General features: G+C 37.6%; 1 protein-coding gene across 1 annotated transcript in view; it reads right to left on the bottom strand.

The window, feature by feature from the left end:
• The window catches only part of LOC134655105 (probable protein BRICK1-B), a 321261-nt gene that overhangs the window by 112885 nt on the left and 194601 nt on the right, over positions 1-13775 (bottom strand). The gene's annotated exons all lie outside the window — the stretch shown is intronic.

Below are 13775 nucleotides of genomic sequence, written 5' to 3'. Positions count from 1 at the left end.
GCACGTTAGGTTTTAAGGCACATTTATGTCAATCTCAAGTCCTGAACATGGGATCCATGAGGAATTGAGGGAACTCCTCAAATCTTAAAGGCATACGTATATAATTTTATATATTTTCATCAGAAAATCAAGCATTTACATTACAAACTGTGGCATTTGATGAAGCGGAACTGCTGATGATGATCAGAACAGAACTCTTGAACGACGCATAGTACACGTTTTGTGATTCTGAATTTCGATTTTGACTTGGACTGGGCCCGCCTCGGCCGGACTCGGACCCGTACTCGGACTCGGACCCGTACTCGGACTCGGACCCGGATCCGGACACGGACCCGGACCTTGATCCGTAAAACCACTATGATACCTAAACTAAACAAACCACTATGATTACCATAAAATGTATACATATTACCAAATAAAGTATAAGCGCCGTTAAGTGGGTCCAGGCTAGTAGTTAGAGAAGTCGGTTTTTTTCTATTAAAGATTATTTCCTCGATAAAGTGTATAGGTATAGCAAGTCTACAGGTACATAATAGTACTACACAATAAATTGTTCAGCTGCGCTAGGCAAGCAGAGTTTCAAGAGTTAGTTACTTGAAGAATGGCTGAAGAATTTTGTCGTTAAAACAGGATAAAGACAAAAATAACAGTACGAAGAACAGATATGACCACGAAAACCAGTAGGTACTTAGTATCGATGACATAACTGAAAACCTGCCAAATAAGGTCAATGGCACATAAACATAATATAATAATAGCGGTGATAAAAATAACTTGACAATTAATATTATCCACGCTTCATTGAGATGTATTTTATGGGGTTAAAATCTTTAGGAACTACATAGTTAATTGCTATGAATTTTACCTACGAAAGGAAATAAGTTGTCCTGCCGGCCTAGCCAAGGTGACAATCGCTATCGCTTCGATAACGAAACGCTTAGTGTCTCTCTGGTTGGTAAAACAACAGGAAGTCATTTCGATCACGCCTCTTGATACCAAAATGAAGTCATTTGTTTGTGTGGTTTTACCGTACTTTCCGAAAAATATTGATTCAGTCATTGGCACAATAGCCATTTTCAAACATCAAAATTCAAATTTCAAGATCCCAATCAATCACCTCACAAATTTAAAATAAACGAACCTAAATCTAACCAGACAATTTAAAGAGGTCAGAATACATATTTATAAAAATGACTTATTTACAAACAGTTAGGAGTGGCTGACCGACCAACCGACCACCCAGATCATGACAAATGACTTGACATTCATCATCCATTACTGATTGTGATACAACTATTAGAATGACCTCAGCAGACAAATTACATATTTGTATTGCTATCAATTTGAATGCAAGTTGTTAATTTGTAATCATTTGAATACTTTTCATGAATTTTGTTTTTATGAGTAGATATGTACTCATTTTTAGGTGAGGCATTTCTTTTTTAAGGCAGCGTTTTTTCGACAGTTTTTTGACTAGAAAATACTAAATCGTTTCCTGAAAAAATGAAAACCAAGGTAGTTATTCTTTACCACACCTGAAATAAAAATACTTACATATGATACACATATAACTATATACATATATACCCCGCAACGGAGCTAGCAAAACCGTAGCAAATGACAGTTTTGTGTCAGGGTTGGCGATTATGATGAACCATTTTGCTTTAACTTTATTGTATGTAAGATTAATAAAATTGATCGAGAACCCTGTTGACCCTCTTCCGATATAACTCGGTTTAATTTACTGTCAAATAATATAAATTAACAAATCAATGTCAATATTAGATGCGTTTCAATGTAGGTATCTGTTATTTTGTTTATAAAATCACGTTTTTTTTTCGCATTTCTTTCAAATATTAACATGGAATTTTCATTGCTTGAAAATATTGGTGTGTTTGAAAACAAAGAAAAAATATTTTTTGTAAGTACTTTAGTTTATGCGTAGTAGTGATAACCCTGACGTACAACTGCTACAGATTTGCTAGCTCGGTTGCGAGGTATGCAATATACATACACCTACATAAAGCAACACATAAGTATATACAAACGAAACATAAAAACTATTTCACCACACCAACTCGAAGAAAAGAATTATTAACTGTAAGATATCCAACATATCAAACCAAATCTAATTCCAAATTAATGTTATTAAATATTTATCATTCAAAATCAATTCTACCAGCAAAAAAACAAAAACAAATCCAAATTTGCATTTGATTACTCTGCCTCACATGTGAATAAAATGCAACTTTACTATCAGTTTTTGAATCAGGAGAGCCTTTACCAGTTGGTGTGGTAAAAAAACTAATAGATAGGTACACTAAGAATAAACAATTTTAGAGCCAGAACGGTCACTGTCCCAAACATTTTAGCTCTAAATGGTTTCAATTTCGTAATTTCGTGATCTCTTTAAGGGCTACGCATAAAAGGGAACAGTGTTTGATAATCATGGTGATAGCTGGTTAAATAACTTAACCTCGACATGATTGGGCCTACCTTTAAACATAAACATAATTTATTTAAAAACACGTAATTCATGGTTACATTCATATTATATTCTTTGAATTTGATATACCTGTAAATAACGTAAAATGTGCTTGACACTGCTCTAATAGTTGCCACCTGGGGCCCGTTTCTCAAAAGCTTGTAACTTGTAATACAAGTGGAAGTCCCTTTCTAACAAAAGCTGTCAAATAAGTGACATCCGCTTGTATTACAAGTTACAAGCTTTTGACAAACGGGCTCCTGCAAATTTAAGGGCCAACCCACACCGTCTTTTAAGCTTCGGCGTCTAGTCAGCGCTATGGAACATGCTGGTGTCGCTGCGTAGTTGCGCCAACGTTGCGTCGAGCAGCAGCCATAGAGTTGACTAGATGCCGACGCTCGGGAGACGCTATAGTTCGTTTTTTTAGCATTAGAAATAAGGTAAACAATCTTGATGTGTCTTTTAATTGAAAAACATATTTTAAAAATAAGTTACGGCAAGTATGTAACAATTATGAATCTAATACGATCATTTATATTCTTCTGCTTTCATAAGTAATAGTTACTGATTTTTAAAAAGCGCTTTTCAATTAAAAGACATGTCAAGATCGCTTACCTTCTTTCAAGTTCTTTCTAATGCTAAAAAAACGAACTATAGTGTGGGTATGCAAATGCATATTTCTCACAGTGAATTCTAGGCATAATGGTATATAAACCTGCTAAATTCAGGTGTAAACAAATCATCAAATTCCTGAGATCATCGTTTATAACCGTGATTACGTGAGGCCATTACCCTAATGTCTGCTTTTAAAGCAATGGCTCAATAAAACCGTACCGAGGATCGTACCTTGAGGGACTCCGAGTCGTGAGATGTTATTATTTATCGACATACATTCCTTTAGGTATGCTTTCCTAATGTGGCTACGGAAAATGTCAAAGTTATGGTTTACGAGTAGAACTAGATATATTCTTCTACCTGACTTTGTTAAAAATCAATATGTTCTGTTTTAAAGTATTCAAGTTTTTGATGTGACCTTATAAATTAAATGCAATTAATAATTCAAACCCAAAAATTTGCCAATCTTCACTGCCTCCTTTCCTAGTTAAATTTGTTTAATATTAGGATCGTAAACTCAATTTAAGTCAGGGCCTTTCATTCAATACAATTAGCACCTACTTGATATCATTTACGGGGTGTTATATACATATCGTTTTCAACACCGAGCACCTACCGCGACACGAAAATCGAAATTTCGTTATCTGCCTCTCTATCGCTCGAATTTGCAAGTATGATAGAGAGGCAGAGAACAAAATTTCGATTTTCGTTTTTCGCGGTAGCACTCTGTGAGGATTCGTGCTTCATACATAAATAAAGTATATTTATTACTTAGAGACTGTTTTGATGTAAGCAGTGAAGTATGAGTATTAAGAAAATAATTTCGAAATATCACATTTACCGGCTACCAACAGTTTGACACTGACATATTCGCTAACGTCTGCGTAACTTACTTTCTATACATCTCGCTCGCCCTAATATGGCAGTACGAGCGAAATTATAAGGTTGCGCTCATAGAGTTGTCTAGACGCCGACGCTCGGGAGACGCTAGTGTGGTGTGACCCTATGGCTGCTGCTCGACGCAACGTTGGCGCAACTGCGCAGCGACGCCATTGTCCATAGCGCTGAGCTGACTAGACGCCGCGCCGACGCTCAGACGCTAGTGTGGGTCTCTCTACATCCGTCATTGACCTAAATTGTAATGTTTACTATATCTACATCTATCAAAACTTCTCACGATATTACAATCAAATTAATTGCAAGTACTAATTAAATGACTACTGGAAATTCGCAAATAGTATTAAATAATATCTTATCCATAAATGCAGCAATGAATACATTAATAAGATAAACAGACCGACTCTAATTAATTAATAATTGAGAGTTAAATAAATACAAATACAAATAAATACAAATAATGTACTTATTGAGAAAAGTGTACAGTGGTTGCTCTTAAAGACTAAGAATTTATAAAGACAAGTGATTTACAAATGCCTGAACTAGGATTCCCTGTGTTTCAGGCAGCGAAGGACAATATTAATTATTCACTTATTATAAACTACAAGTACAAGTATAAGTGTATAAGTACAAGTGTATAAGTAGTACACAACACTGATTTAAACTTTCACGATTTTTACACATTATTAAATTAGGTATACAATGGGACTTAATCGCGTATCTAAGTTTTAAGATTTACCTCCGACGTTTCGAGGACGGCGTTGTCCCCGTGGTCTCGGAGAAGACTGGCTTAAGTTGACATCAGCATCGTCTAACCGCGCGAGTTTTTCGAACTACCCACACTTGGTCTTGTTTATCCGCTTGAAAGTTTTGCGCACTAGGGATGTCACTCTGTCGACACACAACACTAACGATATTCGATTTATCGACTGTCGATATTCGTTTACGCTTACATTTACTAATGACTGGATTCCATGTGGATGAGATCTTGAAACCCTCGTCCCGATTGAAATTACTATGTTTTTTGATTTCAATGGCTTCCCGTACTTTCCTGCTGTAGAAATGACGATCCGTGGACAGGATTTTAGGGTTATGCAGCTCAATCCAGTGGTTTGGTCCTGACTCCAGTAAATGCTCAGCCACGGCAGACTTGTTCACCTGACGATTTTTGACAGCTGCAATATGTTCCTTAACTCTTTCTGCTATTGTGCGCTTTGTTTCTCCGATATAGGAACTACCACAACTGCAATCAATTTTGTAAACTCCAGGTGACTGATACGGAATAACGTCCTTCGGTGACATTAGGCTCCCTGCTACTTTGAATAAAGGAGTGTACACCGTCTTTATAGAGTACTTTCCAAGTACCGTGCCAACTTTATCGGTTAACCCTTTTACATACGGCAAAAATGCCGGTTGTCTGGAGACATCAGGACGTTTTCCTCTTGACTTCCGTCTGGGTTGCCACTTTTTTACCTTGCACCCGTTCCTCCTTAGTACCTCCTGAATATGCGACATGTCGCTCTTTAAATATTCAGGGTCACACAGATTTTGTGCTCTGTTGACTAACGAACCGAACTGTCCTTTGAAATCAAAAAACATAGTAATTTCAATCGGGACGAGGGTTTCAAGATCTCATCCACATGGAATCCAGTCATTAGTAAATGTAAGCGTAAACGAATATCGACAGTCGATAAATCGAATATCGTTAGTTTTGTGTGTCGACAGAGTGACATCCCTAGTGCGCAAAACGTTCAAGCGGATAAACAAGACCAAGTGCGGGTAGCTCCAAAAACTCGCGCGGTTAGACGATGCTGATGTCAACTTAAGCCAGTCTTCTCCGAGACCACGGGGACAACGCCGTCCTCGAAACGTCAGAGGTAAATCTTAAAACTTAGATACGCGATTAAGTCCCGTTGTATAATTTAATAATAAGTAGTACACAATATAAGTGTTGTTATAAGCGCTGGTGGCCTAGCGGTAAGAGCGTGCGACTTATCCGGAGGTCGCGGGTTCGAACCCCGGCTCGTACCAATGAGTTTTTCGGAACTTATGTACGAAATATCATTTGATATTTACCAGTCGCTTTTCGGTGAAGGAAAACATCGTGAGGAAACCGGACTAATCCCAATACGGGCCTAGTTTACCCTCTGGGTTGGAAGGTCAGATGGCAGTCGCTTTCGTAAAAACTAGTGCCCACGCCAATTACTGGGATTACTTGCCAAGCGGACCCCAGGCTCCTACGAGCCGTGGCAAAATGCCTTAAATGCCGGGACAACGCGAGGAAGATGAATGTAAGTGTTGTTATAAATGTTTGCAATTAAGACAAATCTGACATTATACTTAATTGACTAGATTTTATCATCCTACTATGAGATGCCCACATTTATAAAAACAAGTAAAACGCCAAAATTAGACGTATTAAGACAACTTAATGGGGTCTGGTTTAAATTAGGATTTTATTCTGCAGGTAAATGTAAAACGAAGGTCAAGTTTGTAATTATAGTGGGCCAAACCAAATTGTTAGTAAATAAGAACAAAAAAAACTTTACTCATCCTTTTCTTTTGGGTGCTAGTACTGGTGTAAGACAAAGATAGTATCACTCTCTCCTTGTTTGAAATGAGACAGTCCTTTGACAAACTACAGTGAAACCTGGATAAGTGAGACTTCAAGGGACGAGCAGATTTGTCTCACTTAAAGAGGTATTTCACTTACCCAGGCTCTCAGTTAGCCAGGTACAAATAAATGTCTGTCTCATTTACAGAGGGTCCCATTAATAGAGGTGAGAATAGAGGATATATTTCAGTTATAGAGGTGGTTAATAAGGTATTTTGTAATTATCTTTAAAAATAAATAAGGTAAAATAATCCTTGTCCCTAAATACTTTTTAAGTCTGTTTAAATATTTCTTTGAATTTATTTTGAATGATTCTCCAAAGGATAGATTTTTTCAATTAAATTTGATACGACTTCATTGCGTCTTAGAAATGTATTAAATGAAAATCTGTTTATTGTGTTACTTATCAAAAAATCAGCTTTCGTTTCGATAGTTTTAACTATATAAAGTAACTAAATGAAAGATGAAACTTGAAGTCGTTTAGACACAATTAAGCAAATGCGGAATTTGTGCATAGACTAAAAGTTAGTAAGAATACGGAAATTGATCAATAAAGTCCAAGTTAGAGAGGTCATAGATTGACGTTATCTCAGATACAGAGGTCAATTCCTATACAATTCTAAAAAAACAATTAGGAAAATGTAATCTTATAAATATAGTCTCAGTAAAAGAGGTAAAATACACTCTCTGTCTCACTTATAGAGGTAAATGTGACTATAAAATCACAACAGCTAATCCCAGTTATAGAGGTTCGTTTTTTATCACTAACAGAGGTAATTCAGTACTAAAGTGTCGGGACCGCACCATGAGTCCCAGCTATAGAGGTTTCTCACTTATCCAGGTCCCACTTAACCAGGTTTCACTGTATATGTAAGTATGTAAATACCTGAAAGTGAACCGCCCCGAAACCGACTTCCCATACAAACGTACCTATTAGTTCCTGTCTAGATATTAATATTGTTGAAACTATTTTGACACAGTGTGATGTATATTAACCACAGCTATTCCCCTTCGTTTGTTTTTATTCTTAATTACTATTATTATTTAGGAGCTTTAATATTTAACATGGCCCGATACAAGGCAGAATTCCTAACCTCAAAATCGTAGAGAAATTCCGCTTTTATAATGTTCTGTGAAGTGTCCGTGAATTTCTAATAACTATCGGGACTTTCATTTTGTGTTTGGAGCCTAACAATATACCACCCATGTTTAGCGAGTGTTGGGCCAAACTTGTATTGGAGCGGAACATCATCCTTTGTATATTTAATTTTCGCTCCTAATTCTTCATAATATAATAATAAGAAAATCGAAAAAAGTCAGAAAGGGCCATATAGCGGTTAATATATATCAAATTATGTATTTTATTTACATAATATCAATATTCAGAGAGGAAAATGGGGACTACGTTTGTAGACGAACAAACGAAGTCGTTATTTAATGGCACAGAGTTCAAAGGAAAAATGTGGCAAACGGCAAATGTTAAACTGGATATGTTTGTGCGCCGCGGTCAGTAGGCGCTTGCAAGTTGTCCGCACAGATACTTAATACATAATATAATAGGCGGTCCGTCGTGCATCCGATATATTTGCTTTCACAGTGGAGAGATATTTATGCCAGATGTGAATAATCAGATAATTTTGATTTTTATGAGTAATCAAATATTTTTAAGCGACCCGATCCGATATTTATGCGGATACAGACTAACGATATTTTTCTCGGCCACAAAGCATCACATATTTTTACCGAGGTAGTGTCGTCATATACTTATGGCTCCAATGGAGCATCAGATATTTTTGTACGGCTTCCCACAGTCATATATTTATGCCGGTGACTGTACATGTAGATTCTAGGTACGTCAAAATGCCTTTAATAGGGATCTTGACTGTATTTAATAGTTAGTAGTTTAAACTCATCATAAATCCAAAAATAGTATTTTACTTTTCCGCACTAGTGCGTAAAATAGCATTTTTCGTGCGTATGTCGAAACTTTAAAGTGCCAAATGTACTCTAAAACGTTATTCGATACACGTGCGAATAGGTAATTCACAACTCGTGTCGATTTAAAACACTCCCTTCGCTCGTGTTTTAATTTATCGCCACTCGTTTCGAATTTCCTCTTTTTCGCACTTGTATCGAAAATAACTATTATACAATCGTGATATAATGGAGAGCTTTTCAGTCCAGTACGATAATCTAAATGAGAGCGTTGATGTCTTTTGCTCTACCGTTCAGTACAGCTACCACCAGTTTGGCACTGACATAAATAAATAAATAAATAAATAAATATTATAGGACATTATTACACAAATTGACTAAGCCCCACGGTAAGCTCAAGAAAGCTTGTGTTGTGGGTACTCAGACAACGATATATATAATATACAAATACTTAAATACATAGAAAACAACCATGACTCAGGAACAAATATCTGTGCTCATCACACAAATAAATGCCCTTACTGGGATTCGAACCCAGGACCGCGGCTTCACAGGCAGGGTCACTACCCACTAGGCCAGACCGGTCGTCAACGCTACACGCTACGCTACACGTAACATAAACGCTATATAACGTGAACGTAACTTACTTTCCATGCATCTTGCTCGTTCTGGCATATTAGTGCGAGCGAGATGTATAGCAAGTAAATTACGTAGACCAAACGTAGACGGTCGCGTATATGTCAGTGTTGACACTGTCAGTGACTCATGCTACGGGTACCCTTGCGTCTTTCATTCCAGAGGCCACGAAGTTTCTCGGAACATAAAATGCCTCCAGCGCCCACTACACCTCCTCCACGAATGAAAAAATACTAAAATAATTTCAAATTCATCTATTTTTAGGGTTCCGTAGTCAATTAGGAACCTTTATAGCTTCGCCATACTGTCCGTCTGTTACCGTCCGAGGCTTTGCTCCGTGATCGTTAGTGCTAGAAAGCTGCATTTTGGCATGGATAAGTCGCAATAAGGACATCATGGTAAGGCCCCAGGAGGCGGTTCGGGCTGTCACGTAGGTATTCTGTTCAGAAGACTTCAGAAGCGATGCCATAATAAAAACTACGAAATATTTTTGAAGTGAAAACTTCTTTAGCGGCGCTGTGCACTTTTTGAGGTGGGGAAAAAATGTTAAACTCGCGACAGATCGTGTGACCGTCTGTCGGTTACGTGATCGTAAGACGGACACCTGATCGAACAATGTATTAAGTTTTTCTTTATTGATTTAAATGCCATCTAGTGAGTTTCGCTCTAACTGGTATTAATATAACTCGAGTACTAACAGTGATGTGCTTAGGGGTTTCAAGTAATGCGACGAAATAACGCTAGATGGCGTTAACCTCAACATCATTGAGTGTTCACTTCTGCAACCCGTTGTTTTTTTTAGGGTACCGTGCCACCCATACAACGACTTTGGCCATGTTCTGACCGCCGCGCTGTCAGTTTCGCAATTGCCCTGCGGATCGAAGATGATAGCACAAAGGCGAACTATTAACCTATTACAGTTTTGTACAGTCAACTGTAATAATATATATAGACAACGCACCGCCCAAAAATTTACATCAAGGGCCCGATACAAAACGCTAATATCTCCCTATCACTCTTCCATATTAGTGCCATAGAGAGATATAATATGTATTTAGCGTTTCGTTCGCTACGGCACAAACGTTTGGCATCTTGACTAGGCCCCCAGGTCCCTTCGGCCGTGTACGTAACCGACCTTTCGTAACTGGTAACGAAGGAAGAAAAAATGATCTTTGTACGATACTGGTTTCGAATAAAGATCATTTTTTTCTCGTACGTAATCAGTCACCATCTTTCGAAGGTGGTTCGTAACCAGTTACATAGTAAGAATTAATTTTCTTCATACGATCCTTCGCCTAGACTAAGTAAGGACTAGATTACATAACGAAACTGACTGACTGACTGACATATGAACGCACAGCCCAAACTGCTAGTTCTAGAGATTCCAAATTTGGCACGTAGGTTCCTTATAAGGTCTAGGGGTGCACTAAGAAAGGATGTTTCAAAATTCACCCCCTAAGGGGGTGAAATGGGGGTTCAAAGTTTGTTTGGGGAAAACCTCATTTTTTAGTAGTCTTAGTACGCCGGCGAAGCCGCGGGAAAAAACTAGTTAATTACAAAGAAAGGCTTAATAGATCTATATTATCATTTAATTATAATTTGGTGCACCTAGTACACTAGCAACTGTATAATGAATTAAAATAATTGCTTGGCGCATAATGTAATGATCCGTTTAAGGGCATAATTTAGTATCGTATTCCCGATTTAGGATCAACTCGTCACACCAAAATTTTGTTCTAACCGGTCATACTGCAGAAAGCAATAATATTTGTTTCAACCCGTCACAAGTAAATTTAGTTCTATTAAGTCACATAGGAATTTTGTAGCTATTGATGATTAAAACATTTTGACTCAGTTACGTATGAGGAATAGATAGTCTTTTTTCGTAATTTCAAATAGAAAATTTCTTCTCTCGTAACTATGCTTACGTACGAAGAAAAAATAATCTTTATTCGAAACCAGTATCGTACAAAGATCATTTTTTCTTCCTTCGTTACCAGTTACGAAAGGTCGGTTACGTACACGGCCGAAGGGCCCCAGGTGTAGGTCCTACCTACACTAACGTTGTTACTTATCTTAATAAATGTTACTCTCACTTTGCTAGTTAATATATTCTTGTAATTTGAAATCTGCCATAAAATTTTACAAACCCCTATATTTTTTACTTTACGTAAAACTGTTTACAACCCGTTATAAATTATACACATGAAAAACTTTTAAATAAAGTGTTCTTAATGGGGTACACTACATAATTCCGAAATATTTTATGCCGAATTTTAAAATATCGAATTTTATGATTCCGTTTTTTAAATGCTCGACCCATCAAAATTCCGACTGTCGTAATTACGAACGATGAAAATCACGAAAGTGTATATTTCCGAATAGCAAAAAAGACGATTTTTTTAAATTCCGAACCACATAATTCCGAATATAAAAAATCTGATAGTGATAAACACCGAATTTAACATTTACGATTTTTGAAATCACGAATTCCGAAATGCCATTATTCCGAAAATTTGAATTCCGATTCCACGTGACTCCTATTTTAAATATCGCCATTTTTAAAATTCCGAATTTATCGATTCGTGCTCCGCATCTGCTCCGGCGCTACGGGCAAAGCAGCCCCTTCGCCCTTGCGTATCAAAGCGCAGGCACAATAAATGCTCGCCTCCGCAGCTTCGGCTTGCTACATATTTAATTACACAAACGGGTCTAACGCGATATAATTTCATTGTTTTTACCTTTAATTCCGACGTTTCAGCTGAGTTGCACCAGCTGTGGTCACGGAAAGACTGACGTCTCAACAAATGTCAACGGAGATATTAATAAAACACCACTAAACTACCCGAAATTAGTTAATAAAAATGTTCGGGGTAGACAAAGAAATTGCAGCTACCCGTTAAAGTTTAATAAAATGTTTAATGTTGTTAATGTTGGCAATGTTTAACCTAACCTAACCTAACCCACTTTTCTGGCAACAGTTTGTTTTCGTGAGGTCGCAGTTCTAACCTAACCTAACCGACTTTTCTGGCAACAGTTCGTTTTCTTGGGGGTCGCAGTTCTAACCTAACCTAACCCACCTTTCAGGCGACAGTTTGTTTTCGTGGGGTCGCAGTTCTAACCTAACCTAACCCACTTTTCTGGCAACAGTTTGTTTTCGTGGGGTTGCAGTTCTAACCTAACCTAAGCCACTTTTCTGGCAACAGTTTTTTTGTTGGGCGCTACGGGCATCTACGGAGCATCTGCTCCGGCGCTACGGGCATAGCAGCCTCTTCGCCCTTGCGTAGCAAAGCGCAGGCACTAATGCTCGCCTCCGCCGCTTCGGCTCACATTGTGCTCTGCGCTTTGCTACGGCGGGCGAGAGCTGCTTCCCCTCCGCGCCTCCGGCTTTTTACATACACTCTAGGGGTAGGACAGACAAGACCACGTGGATAGTGGGGTGCTCCGATTCGGATTTTGGTTAGTTAGACTTGCGTGTGAGAGAAAAAAGTGCGTTTAAGTCTTATTTTGAAAATCACGAATTTCATTATTCCGAGTTTACAAAAGATCGAATTTCCCAATACCGAATTACTTTATTTCCGATCGGTCAATGATTTTTCGGAATAGACAAATTCGGAAAAAATATTTTCGGATTTTTTCTAAATCGGAACTTTAAGCTTTCGTCCATATGAAAATCGGATTTTAAGTATTCGAAAATAACACAGTCGTGATTTTCTTCTTTCGTGGTTTTCAAAGTCGTAATTTCGATATCGGACATATAAAAAATCGGGATTATGAAAATCGAGGTTATGAAAGTCGGAAAAACATATTTCGGAATATTTGGGTGTTCCCGTTCTTAATGACCCTTAAGAAAACGAAATCCCTCTTAACGATATAACGTGCATGCGTACCTCGGATTAATAGCATTCCCTTTGTGCCCGAAAATAAAATGTACTTACATAAGCGTAAATAAGTTAAATAACCCATGTATTTATAAACAAAGGGGCTTAAAACGGGTCTCTATTGTTTCCCAAACAGTTTTAAGCCATAAATGTATTGTTTGCCCGAATTTTCGTTAGTCATAATTCATTTCATTAAGAAACGCGTAACTTTTCAGCAGATTGCCATAAAACAAACCTAACCTAACCTATCTATAGGATAACCTAACGAAAATCCTGAAATGTTAACGGTTTCAGTTTTATGACTAATGATAATATGACAAACAATACATTATGACTTAAAAACTTTATGGGAAACAACGGGACCCCGCTTAAACACTAGCCTTAGGTATATCGACCGGGATATGAACCGTGATTACCTTTTGTATTGTTTTCGAGCTCCCTATATCTCGACACGGTTACATGCATCTTGTTCACGGGTATACCAATACAAAAGGTAATCACGGTTCATATCCCGGTCGATATAAGTCTAATGAAACTAACCGTGAATCATTCAAAACTGTTGAATTACTTAAAACAGTTCATACCTAATTAAAAAAATACTAAGTCCCACAGTAAGCTCAAGAAGGCTTGTGTTCTGGGTACTCAGACAACGATATATACAGGGTGTTTCCTGTAACAGGAGCAATAAATTAAACTGTAGGCTGTACTCCTC

Source organism: Cydia amplana, chromosome 16 (assembly GCF_948474715.1).
Source record: "Cydia amplana chromosome 16, ilCydAmpl1.1, whole genome shotgun sequence".
In the NCBI taxonomy this organism is placed as follows: Eukaryota; Metazoa; Arthropoda; class Insecta; order Lepidoptera; family Tortricidae; genus Cydia; species Cydia amplana.
The sequence above is the reverse complement of the archived record's forward strand: the minus strand, read 5'-3'. Positions and strand labels throughout refer to the sequence as shown.